The sequence below is a fragment of the Neophocaena asiaeorientalis genome, unplaced genomic scaffold (genome assembly GCF_003031525.2).
Source record: "Neophocaena asiaeorientalis asiaeorientalis breed wild unplaced genomic scaffold, Neophocaena_asiaeorientalis_V1.1 scaffold346, whole genome shotgun sequence".
In the NCBI taxonomy this organism is placed as follows: domain Eukaryota; kingdom Metazoa; phylum Chordata; class Mammalia; order Artiodactyla; family Phocoenidae; genus Neophocaena; species Neophocaena asiaeorientalis.
Window position 1 is genome coordinate 741164 of NW_020175400.1, and position 10985 is coordinate 752148.

Below are 10985 nucleotides of genomic sequence, written 5' to 3' on the forward strand. Positions count from 1 at the left end.
ATGAGTTCCATGACTTGCCCCAGCTCACAGCTGAGTAAGTACCAAAGCCAAAATTCAAATCCAAGTCTGATGCTAATTCTCCTGCCCTCTTTGTATCACAGCAATGGTATATTCAGATTTCTGCACAAGCACTGGAGAATCAGGGGTCAGGGAGACAAATACAAATAGAGGCAAGCCTATTCCCTAACAAGTGTATCATCTAAAAGGGGAGGCTATGTCACTCATCTCACATTACCTGCAAATGCCTAGTGCAGTTCCTAGTGCACAGTAAGCTCTAAATAAATGTGGCTTGAATGAATGAAGGAAGATTTTGTTGTGATCCAATACTTTGTTGTCTAATAAAGAATCGGTGACTATCACGTAAACTTACCAAACCAGAGTTCTCTGTGTAGATGCAAAGTTGATGCGTGAATTCCTACAATGGGGGAGAAGTGAGACTAGAAGGCCTCTAAAACACTTTCTAACTCAGTCTCTGAAAACTAATCTCATTGTAGAGATGAGTGTCTAATAGAAGTACTGATTTTTGTCAGCATTAAAAACAAGTATATGTTGGCTCATACCGTCAACTATCAGTTACCCCCATAATGGTGTTCTGAACTTTTGATAATACTGCTGGACCGCAGTGCCAGGCCGACCTCATGCCTGCCTTCATCCCAGGCAAGGCTTTATTGCAATAAAGCCTCACCTCACTTGGAATCTTTGGCTTTTCAGGACCCTAGTGTTAGGACCCTTAACACTAGAATAACAAAAAGATATGGCATAAATGCTTCGGGAGGCAAAAGGAACAAGACTTCCTGCTTTTATCTAAAAATGTTAGGGGGGCTTCCCTGGTGGCGCAGTGGTTAAGAATCTGCCTGCCAATGCAGGGGACACAGGCTCGAGCCCTGGTCCAGGACGATCCCACATGCGGCGGAGCAGCTAAGCCCGTGCACCATAACTACTGAGCCTGTGTGCCACGACTACGGAAGCCCGCGCACCTAGAGCCCGTGCTCCGCTACAAGAGAAGCCACCGCAATGAGGAGCCCGCACACCGTAAAGAAGAGTAGCCCCCGCTCGTCACAACTAGAGAAAGCTCACAGTCAGCAACGAAGACCCAACACCAGCAATAAATAAATATTCATTTATTGATTTATTCTTAAGAAATAAAAATGTTAGGGCAGTAAAGGAAGCCAGTCAAATATGTAGTGAATGACTACATAAATACTGCATAACTCCAACTCCAAATGTATGGGTTACAAACGTAGAAGAAAAAAATAGGTATCTGTATATGACTTTAAAATGAAAAAATAACCATTTTGCAATAATCAAGCAACTTCACTAATGATATCCAAATTCTGATACCCAAATGATACCAGAAATTTCAAGTGTTCAATTTCTTTATTGCTTCTGATACAATAAAACCGCTAGACAAGAGAATACTTTGCCCTTCCCTCCTCCATAAAGTGAGGAACTTGGGTATGGTAAAGTTAAAAGTCTCATTAAGGGGCTTCCCTGGTGGCGCAGCGGTTGAGAGTCTGCCTGCCGATGCAGGGGACACGGGTTCGTGCCCCGGTCTGGGAAGATCCCACATGCCGCGGAGTGGCTGGGCCCGTGAGCCATGGCCGCTGAGCCTGAGCGTCCGGAGCCTGTGCTCCGCAACGGGAGAGGCCACAATGGTGAGAGGCCCGCATACCACACAAAAAAAAACAAAACAAAAAACTGTATATAATTAATATACTCAAAAAGATAACAAGTATGCTGTAACAAAACAAAACAAAAAAACCCATGAATAAGCAGTTATAAAAAGAACACACCGTAAATCTTGAACACAAAAACTGTCCAATTAAAAAACTCGAAGGGTGGCTCAGTGGTTAAGAACCTGCCTGCCAATGCAGGGGACACGGGTTCGAGCCCTAGTCCGGGAAGATCCCACATGCGGCGGAGCAACTAAGCCCGTGCGCCACAACTACTGAGCCTGCGCTCTAGAGCCCATGCTCCGCAACAAGAGAAGCCACTGCTCGCCTCAACTAGAGCAAAGCCCACACGCAGCAACAAAGGCTAAGTGCAGCCAAAAATAAAATAAATTAAAAAAACAAAAACTCAAAGGGCTAGATAGCCGAGTAGACCCTGAGGAATGAATCAATGAGCTAGGAGAGTGAGCTAAAGAACCCTCCCAGACTATAGCACAGAGATGGGAAGTAAAAGAAAACTGAAGAGATACAGAGGACAGATCAAACATGTGCCTAAATCCAATCATTTGGAGGAATCTGCAGAAGGGAAGGGAGGAAATGGAAGGGGGGGACAACATTTGAAGAAATAACTATTAAATATTTCCTAGGACTAAAAGAATAAAACCATTTTAAAAAAGAGTTTTTAATTACAGTTATTTAAAGTGATCTACATGGATGGAAGGAAACATACTACCATTTTATGAGTAGCTATCTCCTGATTATGCAATTTAAGGTTCTTTTCTTTTTCAAGTTTTCTAAAATGAACATTACTTTTGTAAGAGAAAAAGTAATAAGTTTACTTTTATAAAATAAATCCAGAACCAAGATACAAGAAAGGCTTTTAAAAATTCCCTAACCTCTCTTTTCTCTGACTTCTACCCTATGCTCTTATAGTGAACCTGTTTCTGTAAGCAGTCACCACAAACTCTCTTTAAATTTCTGCTTCTTTTAGGTCTTCAACAGGGAAAATAAAATCCCTCCTTCCTACCTCACAGGAGTTTGGTGAACATCAAATGAGATGATGTATAAAAATTGCACTCAGTATACTCTGATTTCTCTTCAGATCAAATAAATCTTTCGCCTTTTACTAAAGATTTCCATGGACAGAAACAATTCTGAGACTCAGACATTAGAAAACAAACTTACTGTTACCAAAGGGGAAGGGGGGAGGGATAAATTAGGAGTTCTGGATTAGCAGATACAAACGACTACATATAAAATAGATCAACAACTAGGTTCTACTGTATATCACAGGGAACTATATTCACTATCTTGTAATAAACTACAATGGAAAAGGATATGAAAAAGAATATGTATGTGTGTGTGTATATATATATATATGTGTGTATATATATAATCAGTTTGCTGTATACCAGAAAACACAGCATTGTAAATCAAATATACTTTGGTTAAAAAAAAAAAAATAGCGCCCAGTCAACTATACGGCACTGTAGAAATTGAGCATGTTATCACAGTCCTTCTAAGCTGGTAAACCCCAACCTCTGAGTCACCCTCCACTTCCCTCATCCCTCACTCCCCAAATCCAATCCATTCCCTAGCCTGCCAGCTCTTCCTTCCTTCCTTTCCCAAACCACTGTACTACCTAGTTACACCTGGTCAGACCTTGTGCCTGAACCACGATAGCCCCCTGGGTGATGCCCCGCCTCTAACTTTTCCTTACCCCACCCAGTGCACTTTCCTCCTAAAACTTAATCTTCATAAAATACATTCATCCTGTAACTACAATGCTGAAAATGAAAGTTCTCTGAAATTTACAGGATGGACTTCAAACTCCTTAACCTGGCTTTCAAGCCTTCCCTCCTATCCCTGGTCAACCTCCTCGCTGTTTGTGGAACAAGCCAGCAACCCCCCACCCCATACACACCCCCATTCTCTACCCATCCAGGTCCTCCCAGTCTTCTTAGCCCAGGCCAAACCCCTCCCTCCCTTCCTCCCTCTGCACCTTCTGACCAATCGAGACCAAGCTCCTGCCAGTTCTCTGAACACCCACTCCATCCCTCAGGCGTCATCCTCACTTCCAGGTCAGAGGCCTGCCCCACACTTCCAGAGAGGGCTCTTTCTGACCTGAGGGCAGGGCCTCCTGCTTGGCTCCTGTATCTTCTGTACTAGGCACTCAAATTAACCTGCTAATCATTTTAGTCTGTAAAATAAACTTTCTCTGCCTAACTGAATTTTATTGTAATTATTTCTTTAGTTTTCTTTATAGTTTTAATATCTATAGGTACATCACATATATTCCTATATAACATACTATTTAGCTATTAAACTTTAAATAAAAAGAACTATACTTTATAAATTCTTCTATAAGTTCTTTCTTTCAACATTGTTTTTGAGATTGATCTATGTCCATATCTGTACCTATAAGCCATTTTCTTTTCTTTTTTTTTTTTAAGCCATTCATTTTCAAAGCTGAAAAGCACTCCTTTGCATATCACAACTTATTCATCCATTATGTTGCTGAGAGATATTTGGGTTTTATCAGAAAGTTTGCTATTAAAAGCAATGCTCCTATGAACATTCTTATGCATGTTTCAATACATGTGTCTCTAGGACTGAAACTGCAAGGTCATAGGGTCACATGTTTAACTCTACTTGGTAATGACAATGGTATGACAATGGTTTTCCAATCGGTTTTCCAACCAATTTATGCTTTTACTTACAGTGTTGAAGAATTCCTCAAAAATACTGTCAGGCTTTTAAACATTTGCCCATTTGGTGGGTGTAAAATGTTATTTCATTGTGGTTTTAATTTGCATTTCCCCAGTGAGGCTGACATCTTTTCACACATGTATTGGCCATTTGGTTTCCTCTTTGATAAGCTCCCTAAGTCTTTGTGTATTTTTCAACTGGGCTGTCCTTTTCTTATCTACTGTAAGAGTTCTATATTTATTCTGGATACCAATCCTTCACTGGTGTTATGTGTTGCAAATATCTTCTTCCAGTTTATGGTTTCCTTCCTTTTCACTCTCTTCTGATGAGAAGTTCTTTATTTTAACTTAGTTGAATTTATTAACCCTTTCCTTTATGGTAACTGCTTTGTGTAACTTGTTTAATAAGTCCTTCCCTACCCAGAGATCATGAAAATATTTATATTTCATTTTAATAAAAAACAGTTAAAATAAAAACTTCAAAAAGGAAGTTATATAAACAATCAATTAGCACATGAAAACATACTCAAAATTATTAGCCATCAAGGAAATGAAAATCAAAACCACAAGGAGATACCACTACACACCCACCAGAATGGCTAAAATTAAAAGACTGATAACACCAAACGGTGGCAAGCACGTAGACCAATGGCATTTTTGTCATATACTGTTGGCAGGAGTGTGGAACTGTATAACCCTGGAGAAAGGTCAAGCAGTTTCTTAAAAAGCTAAATATAATAGCTATCTTATGACCCAGCAATTCTACTTCTTGGTAGTTACCCAAGAAAAATGAAAGCATATGCCCACATTATAATTTATACTAGAATATTCATAGCAGCTGTATTCTTAATAGCCAAAAATTAAGAGCAGCCCTTCCATCCCTCAACAGAATGAATAAGTGAATTGTGATCTAGTCACACAACAGAATAATACTCAGCAAGAAAAAAGAACAACATAGATGAATCTCAAAAAGACTATGCTGAATGAAAAAAGCCTTACACAAAAGAATACATTCTTTAAGATTCTATTTATATGACACCTAGAACAGGCAAAAATAATTTACAATGGGAAAAAAAAACTGGTTGTAGACAAAGAAGGACACTACATAATGATCAAGGGATCAATCCAAGAATAAGATATAACAATTGTAAATATTTATGCACCCAACATAGGAGCACCTCAATACATAAGGCAAATACTAACAGCCATAAAAGGGGAAATCGACGGTAACACATTCATAGTAGGGGACTTTAACACCCCACTTTAACCAATGGACAGATCATCCAAGACGAAAATAAGTAAGAAAACAGAAGCTTTAAATGATACATTAAACAAGATGGACTTAACTGATATTTATAGGACATTCCATCCAAAAACAACAGAATACACATTTTTCTCAAGTGCTCATGGAACATTCTCCAGGATAGATCATACCTTGGGTCACAAATCAAGCCTTGGTAAATTTAAGAAAACTGATATTGTATCAAGTATCTTTTCCGACCACAATGCTATGAGACTAGATATCAATTACAGGAAAAGATCTGTAAAAAATACAAACACATGGAGGCTGAACAATACACTACTTAATAACGAAGTGATCACTGAAGAAATCAAAGAGGAAATCAAAAAATACCTAGAAACAAATGACAAGGGAAACACTATGACCCAAAACTTATAGGATGCAGCAAAAGGAGTTCTAAGAGGGAAGTTTATAGCAATACAACCCTACCTTAAGAAACAGGAAACATCTCGAACAAACAACCTAACCTTGCACCTAAAGCAATTAGAGAAAGAAGAACAAAAAAACCCCAAAGGTAGCAGAAGGAAAGAAATCATAAAAATCAGATCAGAAATAAATGAAAAAGAAATGAAGGAAACGATAGCAAAGATCAATAAAACTAAAAGCTGGTTCTTTAAGAAGATAAACAAAATTGATAAACCATTAGCCCAGACTCATCAAGAAAAAAGAGAGAAGACTCAAATCAACAGAATTAGAAATGAAAAAGAAGTAACAACTGACACTGCAGAAATACAAAAGATCATGAGCGATTACTACAAGCAACTCTATGGCAATAAAATGGACAACCTGGAAGAAATGGACAAATTCTTAGAAATGCACAACCTGCCAAGACTGAATCAGGAAGAAATAGAAAATATGAACAGACCAATCACAAGCACTGAAATTGAAACTGTGATTAAAAATCTTCCAACAAACAAAAGCCCAGGACCAGATGGCTTCACAGGTGAATTCTATCAAACGTTTAGAGAAGAGCTAACACCTATCCTTCTCAAACTCTTCCAAAATATAGCAGAGGGAGGAACACTCCCAAATTCCTTCTACGAGGCCACCATCACCTTGATACCAAAACCAGACAAGGATGTCACAAAGAAAGAAAACTACAGGCCAATATCACTGATGAACATAGATGCAAAAATCCTCAACAAAATACTAGCAAACAGAATCCAACAGCACATTAAAAGGATCATACACCATGATCAAGTGGGGTTTATTCCAGGAATGCAAGGATTCTTCAATATACGCAAATCTATCAATGTGATAAACCATATTAACAAATTGAAGGAGAAAAACCATATGATCATCTCAATAGATGCAGAGAAAGCTTTCGACAAAATTCAACACCCATTTATGATAAAAACCCTCCAGAAAGTAGGCATAGAGGGAACTTTCCTCAACATAATAAAGGCCATATATGACAAGCCCACAGCAAACATCATCCTCAATGGTGAAAAACTGAAAGCATTTCCACTAAGATCAGGAACAAGACAAGGTTGCCCACTCTCACCACTCTTATTCAACATAGTTTTGGAAGTTTTAGCCACAGCAATCAAAGAAGAAAAGGAAATAAAGGAATCCAAATCGGAAAATAAGTAGTAAAGCTGTCACTGTTTGCAGATGACATAATACTATACATAGAGAATCCTAAAGATGCTACCAGAAAACTACTAGAGCTAATCAATGAATTTGGTAAAGTAGCAGGATACAAAATTAATGCACAGAAAACAAAAAGAATAAAATGTCTAGGAATAAACCTACCTAAGGAGGCAAAAGACCTGTATGCAGAAAATTATAAGACACTGATGAAAGAAATTAAAGATGGTATAAATAGATGGAGAGAGATATACCATATTCTTGGATTGGAAGAATCAAGATTGAACTGTCATACAGAGTGAAGTAAGTCAGAAAGACAGACAAATACCGTATGCTAACACATATATATGGAAGTCAAGAAAAAAAAAATGTCATGAAGAACCTAGGGGTAAGACAGGCATAAAGACACAGATCTACTAGAGAATGGACTTGAGGATATGGGGAGGGGGAAGGGTAAGCTGTGACAAAGCGAGAGAGTGGCATGGACATATATACACTACCAAACGTAAAATAGATAGCTAGTGGGAAGCAGCCGCATAGCATAGGGAGATCAGCTCGGTGGTTTGTGACCACCTAGAAGGGTGGGATAGGGAGGGTGGGCAACACAAGACAGAAGACATATGGGAACATATGTATATGTATAACTGATTCACTTTGTTATAAAGCAGAAACTAACACACCATTGTAAAGCAATTATACTCCAATAAAGATGTTAAAAAAAACACAAACCTGTGGTTGTTAGTGGGTGGGGTTAGGAATGCAAGAGGAACACAGAGAACTTTCTGGGGTGATGGTAATATTCTGTATCCTGACAGAGATTTGCATTACACGAGCATACACACTTGTACAAAAAAAAAAAAAAAAAGGAAAATTTTTAATTCTAGGTGATATGCATACTGAAGTGTTCAGGAGTCACGTATACTGATATGTGGAACTTACTTGGAAATGACTCCAAAAGTAAAATGGATTTCTGGGTGGATAAAGGGATAGAGAGAAGTGGTAAAGCAAATAAAAGAAAGTGTTAACAGCAGAATCTAGGTGGTAGGTATACACGCGGTAATTCTTTCAACTTTGCTGTATGTTTGAAAATTTTCACAATAAAATATTAGGGAAAAGACAAAAATATATTTTAAAAAGGAAGAGATGTGCTTTAAAAAATAAGCAGATAGGGACTTCCCTGGTGGTCCAGTGGTTAAGACTTTGCCTTCCAAAGCAAGTGGTGTGGGTTCGATCCCTGGTCGGGGAGCTAAGATCCCACATGCCTCGCGGTCTAAAAACCAAAACATAAAACAGAAGCGATGTTGCAATAAATTCAATAAAGACTTTAAAAATGGTCCACATCAAAAAACAAAAATCTTAAAAAAAATTTAGCAAAAAACAAAAAAAAGCATATATATTTGAGCAAAGTTTGCCTCTGAAAAAGGTAACTGAAAGAAAAAGATCAATCCTTTTTTTTTTTTTTTTTTTTTTTTTTTTTCAGGGAAGCCCTAAGATCAATCCTTACATGTACTGGTGGCTTTGGAGTTTACAGAACACTTTCACACAGATTATTTTAAGTGATCCTCACCAAAACCCAGGTATTCTAGTCTCATTTTATGCTTGAGAAAACTTAGGATCAGAACTTGCCAAATATTACACAGCCGGTACCTCACAGTGCTGGACTTAAAAACAAACACCTCTGGCTCCTCCACCTCCGTTCTTTCAAATACACCTCACGAGGGACCTGCCGGCAACCGCAAACATTTGAAGACCACGTGGAAACTGCTGATGTGCCACCAGCCCTTTGCTTGTCCCGTGAGCAGAGGGACAAGGCTGAAGCAGCTGTTGTACTTACACTAGCAGGACATGAAAGGGAGAGGCACGCAGACAGTAAATGAGCATGAACTCAACAGATCGAAGGTGTGCTTCCAATCCACACAGAATAAAAGAACAGGCAAGCCCCCCTTGCTGAGTTCTTTGAGGCCATCCCCAAAGTCTGGGGAAATCTGTGATATCCTTCCTGTCTATATAGATAGGCAAACTGCATACGAGGCCTGTAGCTAAGAAACTGCAACACAAAACTTGTCAAAACAGCTCTCTGACAAGATATTCCACCACTCTTCTTACCAGAGCAGAACAAAAGTAGAAGAGAAGGACGAGACCCAGGAACACTGCTCAACCCTGACACGGCCAAAATGAGAGGCAAAAGCTTTACTAATCACTCCACAGATGAATCACTGGCTTCAGGGTATTTTGGCTTTTTATTAAAACATTTAACAACACACTCCAATAATTTTGGTTAAATTTAAACAGGTGAGATAGACCCGTGGAATATGAATAAAAGCCCTTTCAGCCTTAGAGACTGGTGTATTTATCCGAACATTTACTTAGTGTGCCAAACACTTGGGGAACCGTAATGAAACTAGGACACAGTCCTTGCCCTCAAGTGACCTATAATCCAGCGGGAGGCTCAAAAGAGAAAACCGAGCCCACAAGGGCTATAGGAGAAAGTCCCAAGAGCAGGGGAAAGAGAGTGCAAGTATAACCAGGGCCTCAAGAAAGATTTCAGCTGGGCCTAAGTCTGGGAGGATATGTATGTGCAGAACTGTGGGCAGAAGAGGGGGCGAGGGGCTGCACTCCAGGCTGGCTCCTACGGAGGTCCTGGCTAGGGAAGGCTACCTGCAGCCTGAGCACGAGGGAGAGGAAAAAGTACCCCTGAGGGATGCCTGCCAACTCACTTTAGAGAGTGAAGAGGACAGATCAGAGGGCCTCACAAAATGCCTTACTTGAGGAATTAACTGGGATAGGGCTGAATATGGCTGCGACTTCCACAAACATGGGAGCCTAAGGTAGGGCTGGAACCAACTGCCCCAGTAAGTCAAGACTTAACAAAATCTTAATAACACAGATTCAGGATGCCTGCTTAAAACCCAGGTGGACCTGCGATGTCTGTTGCCTAGCAGAAGGCCACAGAATGGTAGATGTAATAGAGACAGGTGGTTCTCAGAGCAACGCACCAGGAGCAATGGCTTTGAATCCCATCTTAATGCATGGCCTTGGGCGAGTTTCTAACCTCTGGTGCCTTATCTGCAAAAGGGAAATGACACTAGCCACCTCACAGGGTTGAAATGAGATTATATCTGAAAGGCATCCAGCACAGTGCCTACCACATAGGAGGCATCAAGGAAAGGGGGATATTACTCATATGAACAGTCTACTCTCTAAGAACTTCAGAGTCCAATGCCTCCTACCATCCCACTGTGTTGAGAAACCAGGCTGAAGCCACTGACTTTGGATACCACCAAGGGCTTACTCATGTCCTAAGCAACTTCTCCCTCTGTTCTTTGATTGCTTTTTATGTTAATTTTTAAAAATACTCTGCCCATTAAGGCATTTTAGGTTATTCTGAGATGTCTGCCTCACCCTGCGGTCTCACATCACAAACCTTCCCTTGCTGAAGAACTCAATCCAAACAGGCAAGCCATCCAAGGGAAAACCAGTGTCATAAGCCACTTCACAGGGAACATTTGTGCCAGAAGGGACCACAGGTCCCATCCCAACACTCGCTTCAGCAAGGATAGGGTCAGGGCCAGCCCAGACCAGGTCTGAGCCGATAGAGCTGTGACATTCATAACATCACTCTTAAGAACCAAACTTAGAGTTACGGTGGCAATGATATTAAGCACTAAAAAAAAAAAAAAAAAAAAAAAAAAATAAATAAAAAAAAAAAAAAAACCC

At 39.7% G+C, this 10985-nt stretch overlaps 1 protein-coding gene and 1 pseudogene across 2 annotated transcripts in view; one reads left to right on the forward strand and one right to left on the reverse strand.

Moving 5' to 3' along the window:
- Nucleotides 1-10985, reverse strand: part of PDE8A (phosphodiesterase 8A) — a 131410-nt gene that overhangs the window by 109973 nt on the left and 10452 nt on the right. The window lies entirely within an intron of this gene.
- Nucleotides 2753-2860, forward strand: LOC112414225 (uncharacterized; annotated as a pseudogene).